Below are 15,827 nucleotides of genomic sequence, written 5' to 3' on the forward strand. Positions count from 1 at the left end.
GCGAAGTGAGAGGTTTAGAAAAATAGTCGGTAACCACAAGATGACCACGGGGTTTTGAAAATTAATTTGGGGAACGTACAGAGGGATAGTGGATGGGGGGAGGGGGGTTCACACAGTGTGAGGGATATAAATGAGAAACGTCTAAGTTTTGTTTTGTCTTGTGCACCTGAAACTAATAAAATAAAATAAAAATAATAATACACATTTAAAAAAATAAAATAAACCTTCCTGTAAAAAAAAAAAAAAAAGAAAAGAAAAGTCAGTAAGAAAGGAGAATGTCAGAAATGAAATAGGAAACAGGCTAATGTCAGGCGGGTTAAAAGCAAGTTAGAAGCAATTAATGTGGAGAATCAAGGAAACTAACTCAGATTTCAAAGAAAACAAAACAAACAAACAAACAAACAAAAACCCTGGGAGCTAGATATCAATGCCACTGAAAGTAAGAACTAGCCTCTCAAAAATGCCTATGGATTCTTGATGAAGAGGAAAGTATATTTCATTTGGAAAGAGGAAGTGTGGGTTTAAGTACTACCTCTGTCACTTACCACTTTCGGACCTTTGCTTTTTTATGTATAAAACAAGGGTAATACCTCTCACTTTGCTTCTCATAGACTATTATGAAGCTCAAGATCAAACTGGAATAGTGTTCATGGAAATGATTTAAAACTGTGAGCCAATGCAAGTGTAGGTCAGTATTATAAATGACTTGATTTATAATATACCATGATTTATAATAAAAACTGTAAGTGTGAGAAACCTTGAAGAGCTGTTGAAAATCTTAAATTGGCACCACCAACCATAGTCTTATATGAGCTACCGAACACACGCTCAAATCCAAACTTTCAATCAACTCTAGATGAATTAACTGACTATACTATTTCAGGAAAGCAATAAAAACAGCATAGGTGGTGATTATTACTGGTAAAATAAACGTTTCTTTTGAATAATAAAAACCGAAAATTTATCATACCTTTAATTGTGGAGATTGTGTGCTGGAACATTTTGGGATATTGTCAAATGATAAGGATTTTCTCAAGATAAGAGACTGAAATGATAAAATGATAATTATACATTGACTGCAGAATCTATGTGTAAGCTAAAATAGCATATGACAGTTGACTAATGGTAACTGTTTAGGTAAATTAACAAAATGCAGAAATACTAATTGAAGCACAGGTTCTTACTGATTGTGAAGTCACTGAATTCACAGAGAGGAGCAGAACTGAAAATCCATCAATTAATTTAGAAAAGTGGATAATAAATGGAAACTATCTTATTTTTTAAAATTCAACTGGATACAACAAACACTTACCTGGTACCTGTTATGTGAAAGATGTTATCTGCTAAGCTTTCTAGTTAACACAAGTGGCACAGGTGTGTGTGCATATCACCTCTAATCATGAGTAACCTCACACTTTTACTCTATAAGATCACACAAATATCACTTACTATGAGAGCTCTTATATTAAAAGAGTTAGAAAGTTCTACTATACTAGATAAAGTAGAAAGTACAAAAAAATAAAAAATAAAGGACATGTTCCATGTCCTTGACCAGTGTGATGGTGGAAACAGATATAAAGAAATGACTACAAAAAAAAAAAAAAAAAGAAGAAGAAAAAAAGAAATGACTACAATCCAAAGTGGCTGTGGCAATGACTGCAAAGATGGCATGAATCAGGTGCAAAGGAACACAGGAGAGGGAGAGGTCAGTTCTGAATGGGAAAGAACCTGCGCAGACCAGCTTAAAGAGTTAGCTTCAGGGCAGACCTGTGAAAGATAGCAGTATTTCCATGGACTGAGAAGGGGTTGAGAACATCCCAAGCCAATGGAGTAGCCTAAGCAAGCATTGAGATGTATCAACGTTCTGGGATTGGGGTCCCCAGGGACTGTGGTGTAGGCAGAATACAGGGTACATGGAGGTTACACGGAGGCAGAAGTACAATGGAGGTAGGATAGAAAATATCTTTGAGGCCAGGTTCTGAGACTTAGTTAAGCACTCTGACTTTATTTGGTAGGTAGAGTTATTCAGTTTGTTGAGACATGAGTGACATAACATACCTGTGTTTTAAGAGTATAGCAAGGGGCAGGAGAGAAGACGGACTAGAAGAAGCAGCTACTGAAAATGGAAATTATCTGACAGGTAGGTGTAAGTAGTGCTACCACAGAGTTCTAGAAAGTACGAATGGCATTCAAACTAGAAAGTGTCATTCGTTGGTTCAATTATTTTTTATGTGATGGTCACTACTCTAGGTGCTACAGATAAAACAGTGAACAAGAATGATATGACCCCAGGCTGGTGAGGAACACAAAGAGCAAATATACAAACGGGCAAATATTTAGTAAGTGCCATAGTGAAAACAATAACAACAACAAAAAAAGTGATTCACATAAAATATACATTATCCCCTCCAAAAAAAAAAAAGTCAGTATTACCTGACTGTATGGGAGGAGGCATAGACACATATTTAACCCAGTTAACTGACTAGAACAGGGAGTTGATTTGTCCCGGGGCACTAAGACTCTCTACTATGTAGGACTCGCATCCCACGATATATCATCAAGGGGAGCAAAGGACTACGGCATTCATGAGAGAAAGGCATTCATGAGAGAAAAATAAAACTGTTTCTTGTTTGTCGCCATAACATTCAGGACCCTTATTAAACCAATTATATAAATTTTATACTTTTCTTCTCGCAATCACTGTCTTTTCTCTCTGATTGTTTAGTATTTAATTAGCATACTTGGATACACTATACTGATAATAAAGTCATGCACATGAGTCTAATCACCATTTAAATAATTTAGTTTTACTGTTTCATGACCATGAACAATTTCCCCATTTAGTCAAAAGATTTATAAACATATTCCTTTGATCACTGAAGACCTAGGCAAGAAGTGATAAATGAGTACAAAACCAGAAATTTTAGGAAAACGCGCAACAGATATTCTGCTATTATTGGTTAGTAAATAACATCTTCTGATGACATAAAGACAACATATTTGAAAAACAGGAAATGTGCCCTCAGCAAAGACACTAGTGAATGCTCTGAGGCTTTTCCTAGACTAAGGAAGCACCAAGAAATAATTTCCGGGATTACTAGAAATAATGTCTAAGCTGTGGGCAGATAAAGCAACCAACCCAAAATTCAGAATAAAAATTATACATACCCTAAGACTTCTGCTTTGCTGATTTAAAGTAGTAACACTTTCCTTGCTTTCAGATGAAAATTTCTCAATTAAAATTCTGCTTGCTTGAATACTCTGGTAAAAAAAGATAAGTTTTAAATTATAGGGTGGAATACTTTAAAAAACCTATGGTCACTTTTACTTCACAGTACAGTACAAGAGAAATTAATGGAAAGCGCAGACTTGTAGAAAACATTTTACCAGAGATGTAGCAAAGTCCAGCTACAGCCTTAGTATTTGGCCAAAACCCGCAATTTGGCTTTAGCGTTAGTCTTTAGTCACATGGATACTTCTGTTATTTCTGGCATCCCTAATCTTAGGAGTAATCAAGGATCCTGTGATGTCACAGGTTAGCAATGAATCTATTCAGTATATCAACATCAGGATAATGAATAAAAATTCATTTGGATGTCAATGTGACTATTCACTATAAAATAGAAGTAAGTACATTAAATGTTAATTGGAATGAAAATCTTAAATGCTTTTATAATTTAAACTCTATCAGTCAATTAAGTTTTATATATGTATGTTTATTGTTGTAAGGGTAAACTGCTACAATGATTATATTATTAAACATGCTACGTCTTTATCTCGTAGTCAGAGATTTGGATATATAGAAACAACTAGAAGATCTAAGTTTGACAGCCCAGTGGACTCATGATGAGTTAAATCATTCTGCTGCTACTTTGCTGGAAATTTTTAGGTCTCAAACAACTAAAATTTCAAATTCAAAACATAATTATTCAATAGGAAATCAGCTTTGAAAAGCCTCATGTAATTATCACTGAGAATGGAACAGATATGGAGAAGGCTATGGGTAATTTAAGAAACATTAGCATGGAATTTTTGTTCATCCTCTTTTGTTGTATTTTTAGAAAGTAGCTAGAGCACAATGCAAGGTAAGAAGATAATTGGACAAAGCAAAAAGAGTCTTGGTCACTTTCATCATTATTCTTCAAAGACAAACTGCATGATACACAAGAAATTTTGGAACTATTTTGCATATGCTTACACAAAATATTCAAATATGATGGAATAGCAGCTATTATATATTTAAAAGAATACCTTTAACAATAAACAACAAGGACAAAAACCTTAAAACAGCAGGTCCTCAATAACATTTTATAACTTTGATGAGAACCTAACTCTTATTTATTTCAATTAGCCTGTGGTAAAATTGACTTTGTTATAAGTTATTTTGCTTAAAGTCACAGAACCTATCCACAATGTTAAGTGAAGACTTGCTGTACTGTATTATATTTTACAGATATTAAAGCAGTGGAACTTACAAACAATCAATGGTTGCTTTTTAAAAAGAGAATATAGTTCATATTTGGAACCTTCCAAGATATTGCCCACACTAATGTGCCTTCAGAGGGCAATTACAGTATTGCTTACATGACATCTGGTTTAAAAATTCTCCTGCTCCATTCCAGGGATATTGCTGAAATTGGTATACATGCAATAAAAGCTAGGATACAAATGAAAATAAAAACAATTTTGCTACCTTCAACTATGACTTCTGCTTCTACTTATGGTAGGATAGGTAATTCTGCTGAAGACAACTAAGGAAGCTACATATGATATGACAAACATAATCTTCAAAGCAGCAAAGTACTAAAAAGACGATGAAGAGATAATGGGCAAAAATCTAAGGCAAGAACCTGAAAAGGTAAGTCCAGTATTCAAAGATGCTTTTATTCTCAGGATATTTCGAATTCAAATTCAAAACATAATTATTCAATAGGATAATGAAAAAGAGCTGCAAATCTGAGTTGCAGATGTGCAACTTCTTGATGCAAAGGTAACAGAAATTGAGGGCCAACCAACTGAATGGGACAAGATTTTTGCAAACAGTGCCTCCGATAAAGGGCTAATATCCAGAATATACAAGGAACTCATGAAACTCAACAACAAAAAAACAAACAACCCAATTGAAAAATGGGCAGAGGATCTGGAGAGACATTTCTCCAAAGAGGACATACAAATGGCAAATAGACATATGAAAAAATGCTCAACATCACTAATCATCAGAGAAATGCAAATCAAAACCACAATGAGATATCACCTCACCCCAGTCAGAATGGCTATCATCAACAAGACAAATAGTAACAAATGTTGAAGAGGCTGTGGAGAAAAAGGAACCCTCATATACTGTTGGTGGGAATGCAGACTGGTGCAGCCGTTATGGAAGGCAATGTGGAGGTTCCTCAAAAAATTACAAATAGAATTACCATATGACTCAGCAATCCCTCTCCTGGGTATCTACCCAAAAAATCTGAAAACATTTATGCATAAAGACACGTGTGCTCCAATGTTCATTGCAGCTTTGTTTACGGTGGCCAAGACATGGAAACAACCAAAATGTCCTTCGATAGATGAATGGATAAAGAAGTTGTGGTATATATACACAATGGAATACTATTCGGCGGTAAGAAAAGATGATATAGGAACATTTATGACAACATGGATGGATCTTGAGAGTGTAATGCTGAGCGAAATAAGTCAGACAGAAAAATCAGAGAACCATGTGATTTCACTGATATGTGGTATATAAACCAAAAACAACAAAAGAACAAACAAACAAATGAGAAACAGAAACTCACAGACGCAGACAATAGTTTAGTGGTTACCAGAGGGTAAGGGGGATGGGGGGGTGGGAGATGAGGGTAAGGGGGATCAAATATATGGTGATGGAAGGAGAACTGACTCTGGGTGGTGAACACACAATGGGATTTATAGATGATGTTATACAGAATTGTACACCTGAAATCTATGTAATTTTACTAACAATTGTCACCCCAATAAATTAAAAAAAAAAAAAAAGAAATTGAGGGCCAGAATCTACCTGATCGGCCTGAGGTGTGAAGCCTGATATATATATATATATATATATATATATATATATATATATATATATATATATATATACAAATGATATATACAAATGATATATACATACATAAATATACAAACTTGTATATATACTATATAATATATATGTAAAAATATATACATATATATTTGTAAATATACAAAATATACAAGTATTCAAAGCTACAAGGACACTACAGGGCTACACCCTCAAGTTAAGAATGAATGAAAGAAAATTGACCTTTGTGAGGGTGGTCAGAGAAACTCAAGCCTCAACCTTAGATTAAGGCTGTCTCTGAGCAGTAAAGGTCCCAGGTTCTGACAAAAATATTTTCCTAGAGAAAGTAACTGCCATTCTAAGTTCTCAAATATTTCCTAAAAATACTGTCTTAAATGCAATGATAAACATTTAAAGACAGACAGGTACACAAAGAAATAAAACAACACAAAATAATAGATTTGGAGAAAAAATATAAATTCTAAAAAGAAAAATACAAAACCAAATTAAAAAATACAGTAAACACATTTAACAGTGTATTAGACACAACTGAAGAAAAAAAAAGTATGAAACTGAACTATATGATAGATCAATAGAAATTTTCCAGAATCTAGTATCAGCAGAAAAAAAGGTAGCAAATAATGTGATTAAAGTCCCAGAAAATGAAAGAGAGAATGGACAGGGCAAAATTTGAAGAAGTCATTACTGAAAAATTTCCATAGTTGATGAAAGACATCAAACCACAGATTCAAAATCCCAATGATTCCAAGGCATGATAAATAAAAAGAAATCTACAATTAGACACATCATAGTGAAACTGTAGGGAAAAAATGAGAAAAACTGAAAAGTAGCCATTTTGGGGGGAATCAGAGAATTGATTATCTTCAAAGTATTCATACTTAAGAATCACTTCTAACAACAACAGTGGACACCAGAAAATAGTAGAACATCATTGGCGTGCTAAAAGAAAATATTTGCAACACATATTGTGCCCAGGTAAAATCAAAATATCCCTTAAGGAGGTAATATAAAGACATTTGAAACAAAGGAAAAACAGCATTTCACCAACTGCAGAGTTCCCACTTTCTTTAAAGAAAATTCTAAAATGACAGAAAGCTCTGAGATGCTAGTGGGGGGGAAAAAGAAAGAAAAAGGAAAAAAAACAGATAGATAAATACAAGGTTGGACAATTAAGTTAACAAACTCATCCTAGAAAAAGTGCTACATGCCTCATTGCTGAATACCACTACAGTCACCTTCGAAGTATTCCCCTTGGGAAGCTATGCACCCCCACCAGCGCCTAGTCCACCTTCAAAGCAATTTTGGAATTCTTTTTCTAGAATGGCCATCAGAGCTGTCGTCGTATTCCCCTTGTTGTCCTGAATGTCATCAAAATATCTTCCTTTCAATATTTCCTTTATCTTGTGGTAAAGAAGAAGTCATTGGGGGCCAGATCAGGTGAGTAGGGATGGTGTTCCAATACAGTTATTTGTTTATTGGCTCAAAACTTCCTTACAGACAGTGCCATGTGAGCTGGTGCATTGTTGTGATGCAAGAGCCATGAATTGTTGGTGAAAAGTTCAGGTGGTCTAACATTTTCACGCAGCCTTTTCAGCCCTTCCAAATAGTAAACATGGTTAACTGTTTGTTCAGTTGGTACAAATTCATAAAGAATAATCCCTCTGATGTCAAAAAAGGTTGGCAACATTGTTGCAACAAGTTCGTGAACTTAATTGTCCAACCTCAAAATGTAAGGGATAGTGTGTAAAATGATAATAATGTTTTGGGTGTTTTAAAAGATAAGTATCTAAAAATACACAAAAGTAAGAGCATATCAGATCAAGAAGGGGTAAATGGAAATAAAAAGTTTTAAAGTCATTGTATTTTCCTAGAAGAGTATAAAGGTATTAATTTACATTAGATATTGATAAGTTAAAGATGTATAATCTAGGAAAACCATCATAGGAATAAGAAACAATACATCTAACTTCCAAAATAGGAATAATAAAGCATAATTTATCCAAATAGTTGAAAAATAGAAGTTAAATCAGGATAGATAGCCAGAAAGCTACATTTTTTAAAGTAAAGAAAAGTAAATTTAAGAAAAGAATTAAAGGGAGAAAATAAAAAAGGCAGAGTCAATAAAAAACATGAATTAAATGGTATGATCAAACAAAAAACTGTAATCATATATAAAAATAGGTTAAATTTGCGTTTTTTAAAAAATGGGGCACACAGATCTTTGTATTTAAATACAAATTCCCATTCAAAGGAAACAGGAGTCTTTGAACAAAGGTCTGATTCCTGTTCTGATGCATGGAAAGTTCCTGGGCCATCTTTTTGTGCCAGGTCTTTTGGATCTCATCTCTGCTGGTCATTGGGTGTGAACAACCACCAACTGATTTACTTTTGACCACTTTTCTAATGGATTACTCCACCATCACTAGTTCTAACCAATTGTTCTTATTCTTGCTACAATTCCTACTTCAGACAATTCTGCCTACTATGAATTCCCTATATTCACATTTTCTACACAAGACAGAAAAATACATGGCCATTCTTTTTTATTTCTTTTTTCTTTTTTTCTTTTTTTTTACAGGTTTTTCAGCTTCAAGATGTTGTTCTTTCAGTCTTAGTTGTGGAGGGAGCAGCTCAGCTCCAGGTCCAGTTGTCATTGCTAGTTGCAGGGGGCGCAGCCCACCATCCCTTGCGAGAGTCAAACCGGCAACCTTGTGGTTGAGAGCCAGGGCTCCAACCAACAACTGAGCCATCCAGGAGGCAGCTCAGCTCAAGGTGCCATGTTCAATCTTAGTTGCAGGGGGTGGAGCCCACCATCCCTTGTGGGACTCGAGGAATTGAACTGGCAACCTTGTGGTTGAGAGCCCACTGACCCATGTGGGAATTGAACCAGCAGCCTTCAGAGTTAGGAGCATGGAGCTCTAACCGCCTGAGCCACCGGGCCAGCCCCCATGGCCATTCTTTATAAACATATAGTTTGCAAAACATTGCACTCATATTACAGATGCCCTGTGGACATCTGTGGATGATAAAAAGAGAGGGAGCAATAGGAAGGGGGCGCCTTCAGATCATAATGCACATCAGACATCTGTGAAAGAGGAAGAGGAAGGATTGGGTAGGAAGAGCTTCAGATTACAGAGCAGTTTTGAGAAAGATTCTCCCAAGCACATGGAAAGTCCCTGAGCCAAAGTTGCCTATTAAAACAATCCCACATCAAGCAGAAATAGATCAGCTCTAACAAGCCCCACTATGCTCAGTCACTGGATGGGAACAGCCCAGAGGAATGAATGGCTTTGGAATGAATGCCATGCCAGATATACAGGACTGCAACTAGAGGCTGGTGGTCAAGTAATCCAAGAAATGTAAAACTTTCAATATTAACATTCTAAACATGTGGTACCCACAGATGATATATCAATGTAATTCTATCCCAGCCTTGCTTGCAGAAAAGCTGAGGCAAACTGATGACCCCATTTCAAGCAACAGCATATATGAACAGAATTTCTTTGATTTAATCTTATCTCTGAGTTTATTATGCTATTACTTTTGTTATACTTTCCCCATGATTTACTTAACATTTTGGTTTTATTCTTTTTTGATATATGTGTTTTAGTATGTTGCCTAAAATAGTATGCAAATAAAATAATCCTAAATACCATTAAAAAAATATGCACAATGGCATTCATCACATAATTTAAAAGGAAAAAAATAAAAAGGAAGAAGAAAAAGGGGGAAAAAGAGAAAGAAAAGAAGAGGAGGAGAAAGAAGAATTTTTAAGAATGAAAGAAAATGGATCAAAAAGTGGGAAGTAATTGTCTTGAGGGAAAAGAAAAATAGATGATTTTGGTTTTCTTCTCAATTTCTCTAAGTTTTTGATATTCAATGTTATTTTAATTTCAGGTGTACACCTGAACACCGAGAGGTTAGACATTTATATAATTTAAGAGGGGATCCCTCTGACTAGTCTAATACCCACTTGGCACCATACATAGTTATTACCATATTGTTGACTATATTCCCTATGCTTTACTTTACATCCCCATGACTATTTTGTAACTACCAGTTTGTACATCTTAATCCCTCCACCTTTTTCACCCACACCCCTAAACCCCTCCCATCTGGCAACCATTAAAATGTTCTCTGTATCTAAAAGTCTGTTTCTGTTTTGTTTATTTTGTTCTTTAGATCCCACATATAAGTGAAATCACATTGCATCTGTTTTTCTCTCTGACATTCCACTCAGCACAGTATCCTCCAAGTCCATCCATGCTGCATCAGCTAGCAAGAGCCCATTCCCTTCCATGGCCGAGCAACATTCCATTATATACATGTATCACCTCCTCTTTATCCATTCTTCCATCAACAGACACCCAGGCTGCCTCCACATCTTGGCTATTGTAAAGAATGCTGCAATGAACATATCTCTTGAAGTATTGCTTTGGGTTTCCTTGGATAAATACCTAGAAGTGGGATTACTGGATCCTTCTTTGTCTCTTGTTATAGACTTTGTTTTAAAGTTTATTTTGTCTGGTATAAGTATTAATATTTGTATAAGTATTGCTACCCTAGCTTTTTTTTTTTTTTTTTTCGTTTTCATGACATACCTTTTGCATCTCTTTACTTTCAGTTTGTGTGTCTTTCAATCTGAAGTGAGTCTCTTGCAGGCAGCATATGTAAGGGTTTTGTTTTCTTATCAATTTAGCCACCCTATGGTATTTGATGGGAACATTTAATCCATTTATATTGAAAGTAACTGTTGATAGATATGTAGTTATTTTCATTTTATTATTCATACTTTTTATCTTTTTTTTCCGACTTAACGAAGTCCCTCTAAAATTCTTTGTAATGTTGGTTTGGTGGTAATGAACTCCTTTAGCTTTTTCTTGTGTGGGAAGCTCTTTATTTGTCCTTGAATTCTAAATGATAGCTTTGCTGGGTAGAGTAATCTTGGTTGTAGGTCCTTGCTTTCATCACTTTGAATATTTTATGCCAATCCCTTTCGACTACAAAGTTTCTGTTGAGAAATCAGTTGATAGTCTTAGGGGAGCTCCCTTGTATGTAACTAAGTGCTTTTCTCTTGTTGCTTTTAAGATTCTTTCTTTGTCTTTAACCTTTGGCATTTGAATTATGATGTGTCTTTGTGTGGGCCTCTTTGGGTTCATCTTGTTTGGGACTCTCTGAGCTTCTTTGGCTTTTATGTCTATTTCATTCAGCAGGTTAGGAAAGTTTTCCATCATTATTTCTTCAAATAGTTTTTCAATTCCTTGCTCCTCTCTTCTCCTTCTGATAATTCTATGATGTGAATGTTGGTAAACTCAATGTTATCCCAGAGGCCTGTTAAACTATCCTCATTTTTTTTTGGATTTTTTTTCTTTTAATTCTTATTATATATCACATTCTGTGCTCACCACCCAGAGTCAGTTCTCCTTCCATCACCATATATTTGACCCCCTTTACCCACTTCTACAACACCATTCCCCTTACAGATTCTTTTTTTTTTCTCTCTCTCTCTTCTGAATGGGTGTTTTCTACTACCTTGTCTTCCAAATCACTGATTTAATCCTCTACTTCATCTGAGTTACTGTTGGTTCCCTCTAATGTAGTCTTCATTTCAGTTACTATATTCTTTATTTGACTGGTTCTCGTTTATGTTTTCTATTGCCATTTTCGTGTTTCCTATCTCTTTGTTGAAGTTTTCCCTGAGATCATTGAGCAACCTTATAACCAGTGTTTGGAACCCTGCATCTAGTAGATTGCTTGTCTCCATTTAGTTTAGTTCTTTTTCTGGAGCTTTGTTCCGTTTTTTTATTTGGGACATGTTTATTTGTCTCCCCATTTTGGCTGTCTCCCTGTATTTGTTTCTATGCATTAGGTATCATTTCTGTATCTCCCAGTCTTAGTAAAGTGGCCTTATGCAGTATAAGGTGTCCTGTGGGGTCCAGTAGCCCAGTCTTTCTGGTCACATGACCCAGGTGCTCCATGTGTGTCCCTTGTATAGGTTATTTGTGCTTTCCTGTTGTAACTGTGCTTTGGTTGCTGTTGGCACACCAAAGGGAGGGACTGACCCTCAGGCTGATTGGTTGTGAGGACTGGCCATGACTACAGTGGAGGAACTGTTGTGCAGGGTCTGACCCTATGGAGCAGGATTCACTTTAGTGGGGCTGTGGCGCCTGCTCAGTCTGCCCTTTGGGTGTGTCATCCTTGAAGGTAGCCAGGTGATCCTCTGGCTAGGTCAGAAGCTGGCCACCAGGCATGCCAACCTCAGGGCCTCCTGGGAGGGGCTCCGCTGCAGGCCAAGTTCAGCCACAGCCTGTGCCCTGCCCAGGGCCACCTGGCATAAGCTGCAAAGTTATCTGCAGATGGTTGTTGACCATGTAGGGCTTGGAGGTACCTTGAGAGGCTAAGCTGCAAACCAAGGCTTGCTGACACTAGTGCCAAGATTTGAGCCACTCAGCAAGAGGTACAGAACATGCCAAAGCCAGATGCTGCTTGTTTGGGTTTTGTAAACCTTTGAGAGATTTTAGGAAAGTCCACAGAATAAGCCAAGACAGGCCACTTGTACGGAAAAGCCACTGGAAGAGGCTTATGTGGCATCAAAAGTTGGGTGGGATGGACAAATGGTGTTAGCCAGGTTGATGGAGAGACTCAGATATGGTGGTCACCTGCATCTGAATGCTAAGAAGAAAGAGGGCTCAAAAAAGAAATGAATTCTGCTAGCACTTCTGTCTGGGAGAAAGCTGCCCCTTCAGCCCTTGCCCTGCAGCCAGACAATTCTTTTCCTCCCTGTATGTCCCTGGCACCTCTCAAGCTGCTGCCCCAGTGCTAGAGCTCAGAGTGAGTGAGTCCATCAGCTAGTGAGTCTGTGCACAGACCCATTTAAGAGAAATGCCTGTGACTCTAACCACCCCCCATCATACTCAGCAACAATTTCCACTGGTTTTCACAGCCAGGAGTTGTGGGGACCTCTTCCCAGCACTGGGGCTGGGGAGCCTGGTGTGGGCCTGGTACCCCTCACTCCTCAGGTTGGGACCTCTGTAGCTGAGATAGCCCTCCTGATTTTTTTCTACTACCTTGTCTTCCAAATCACTGATTTAATCCTCTACTTCATCTAAATTACTGTTGAGTCACTGTAATGTAGACTTCATTTCAATTACCTTATTCTTTATTTGACTGGTTCTCTTTTATGTTTTCCATTGCCATTTTTATGTTTCCTATCTCTTTGTTGAAGTTTTCCCTGAGATCACTGAGCTTCCTTATAACCAGTGTTTGGAACCCTGCATCTAGATTGCTTGTCTCCGTAAGACCACCACATGCGGTGTGGGACCAGTTGTTCCTGTCTCTGCCCCTCCTACCAGTCTTGAGGTGGCTTTTCCTGTATGTCTGTAGTTGTAAGGCTAGGGTTCAACTAGACTCAGGCGATTCCCAGTTATGGTTGTTCTGTAGTTTAGTTGTAATTTTGATGTAGTCATAAGAGGAGGCGAACACAGCATTTACCTCCTCCGCCACCTTGACCAGAAGTGATTTTTGTAATACTTAAAATTATCAGTATGACATAAAATTAAAGCAAGCAAACACTCTTTAAAGCAAGAAGAAAAAAATTAATGATTGTATTTGGTACTGGTAAACTTTTTTTTAACATTAAATTAACCAAAATTGCATTTTTAAAATCCAATGAAAAATACCATGAAGCACTTCTGAACAACCCAAGTAGTTTTATATCTTGGAAACTCAGTTAAATCCTTTCAAAAAGAAAACTTAACTGGTTAAAATAACAAGGATAAGTACCACAGTTTTTTAGAAATACATATAATATATAAGTATATGTGCATAAATGTACACATAGGCTTATAAGTATATTGTATATATGGACATATATATATAATACATACCTATAATTATTATCTATCATACATAAAATTTCTAGAGTGCCACCCAATCATTCTTAATTATGGCAATAGTTGTCTGGCAATTTATGTAACAACTGTCCAATAAAATTTAATTATACAATTTAATTATTAAACAAGAAATGCAATAGAGAAAATAATTCAGTGTGTTACCTCATATTTTGGATATAGGGTTTCCTTCATGACAGATACTGGAACAGAGAATTTGGGCGAAGTTACATTCCAGAACAACTTCGTAAATCCCGGATAAGCAGACACCTTTGAAAATAACATAAAAAGCTATTAGAAACTAACAAATGGTCACTAGGGTAAAAACCCAAGCTCTCATCAAAATTGTATCTAGTTTCCTAGAGAGTGAGGTGATTAGTTCCACAACCTCTGAAAATCTAGGAAAAACTTTTCATACTCAACAGATTAGCAAAAATGTAAAGTCAGTAATTCCAAGTAATGCCAAAGATATAGGGAAATTAGTAGAACCACAGTGGAGTTAAATTGGCAATTTCTAGTAAAAGAGAAATATACATGCCACATAATCCAGCAATTTCACTTCCAGCTCTATAGTCTAAGAAAATTCTGAAATATGCGCATAAAGAGATATGTACAAGGATGTTCATACTGCATATGAAATAGGAAAAAAAAAACACAACAAAGCCCAATGTCAATATCCATTAATAGAGAAACCGATGAATAAAATGTGGCATATTCATATAACTAAACACTAATAAAGCCATTCAAGCACAAAGATTATATAAATGTATATAGAACACACAGAACTATAGTGTTTATTGTTTAGGGTCACAAATACATTTAGTAAAGTATAGAATCATAGACTAGAAAGACCACAGTTGTAACCGTCACTTCCCCTGGGTAAGGAAAGAGAGAAATGGAATTAGGAAGAAGTACAAGAGGACGTAATTAAATTATTTTAAAATTTTATTTTATTTTGAGAAATCTGAAACAAGTATAATAAAATGTTAACACATAAATTCTTGATAACATGTCCCCAAGTGTGTGTTAGTTTGCTTTCTGTATTTATTCATTAGGTTTTTAAAAACTTTTCCAAATAAATATTAATCAGGCATAGGGGAATTTTTAGGGAGGTGAAACTATTCTGTATGATGCTGGAATTGTGGCTACATGACATTTTGCATTTGTCAACTTTACAGCACAAAGAGTAAACCTTAATGTATGCAAATTTTAAAAAATTGTTCAGGAGATCAAGAGGAATCCCAGTATGGGAATGCAGAATGTAACAAAACAATCTAACTGTATTATAAATGTGTGAAACAACCACTCTGAGGGGGATGGGGGGAAAGTTGCTGACCTTAGTAACTTGGAAAGGAGTGGAGCATATAAAGTGCACTAAAGGCAAAAGAAACTGCACATAGCACTGTACTTTAGTTAATGAAGTTGTATTCCAAAGGTTAATAATTCTGATAGTTCTACCATATTTCCCTGAAAATAAGACTGGGTCTTATATTAATTTTTGCTCCAAAAGACACATTAAGGCATATTTTCAGGGGATGTCTTATTTTTTTCATGTACAACTGTCTACATTTATTCAAATACAGTCATGTCATCTTCTTCTGGAATATCATCATAATGTACTAAAATGCGTCCGTCTGGCTGACGATCTTAACTGGGGCTTATTTTAGGGGTAGGTCTTATTTTCGGGGAAACACAGTATACGTGAAAACTTCTATACTGGAATTGAACAATTAAGTAAATGGATGGAGGATAGTAGGAGCCAGGTTTGGCACTATTGGAGTGAGAGTTTAAAGATAAGCAAGGGAGGAGGCTAGAATGTTCCACATGGTAATGGATTAGAGTTGGCGACATCAGTCTGA

The 15,827-nt window shown here is 36.1% G+C and overlaps 1 long non-coding RNA gene across 1 annotated transcript; it reads right to left on the bottom strand.

The window, feature by feature from the left end:
• Positions 1-970: 970 nt before the first annotated feature.
• On the bottom strand, positions 971-14,240 carry LOC148758553 (uncharacterized). The gene is made up of 3 exons (XR_016020768.1): positions 14,134-14,240; positions 3,169-3,261; positions 971-1,045 (listed from the first exon to the last, which is right to left on the bottom strand). It is a non-coding gene; the product is annotated as an uncharacterized LOC148758553 (long non-coding RNA).
• Between the last annotated feature and the right edge of the window lie 1,587 nt (positions 14,241-15,827).

The sequence above is a fragment of the Rhinolophus sinicus genome, chromosome 3 (genome assembly GCF_057876585.1).
Source record: "Rhinolophus sinicus isolate RSI-liver-muscle chromosome 3, RSI-T2T, whole genome shotgun sequence".
NCBI lineage: Eukaryota > Metazoa > Chordata > Mammalia > Chiroptera > Rhinolophidae > Rhinolophus > Rhinolophus sinicus.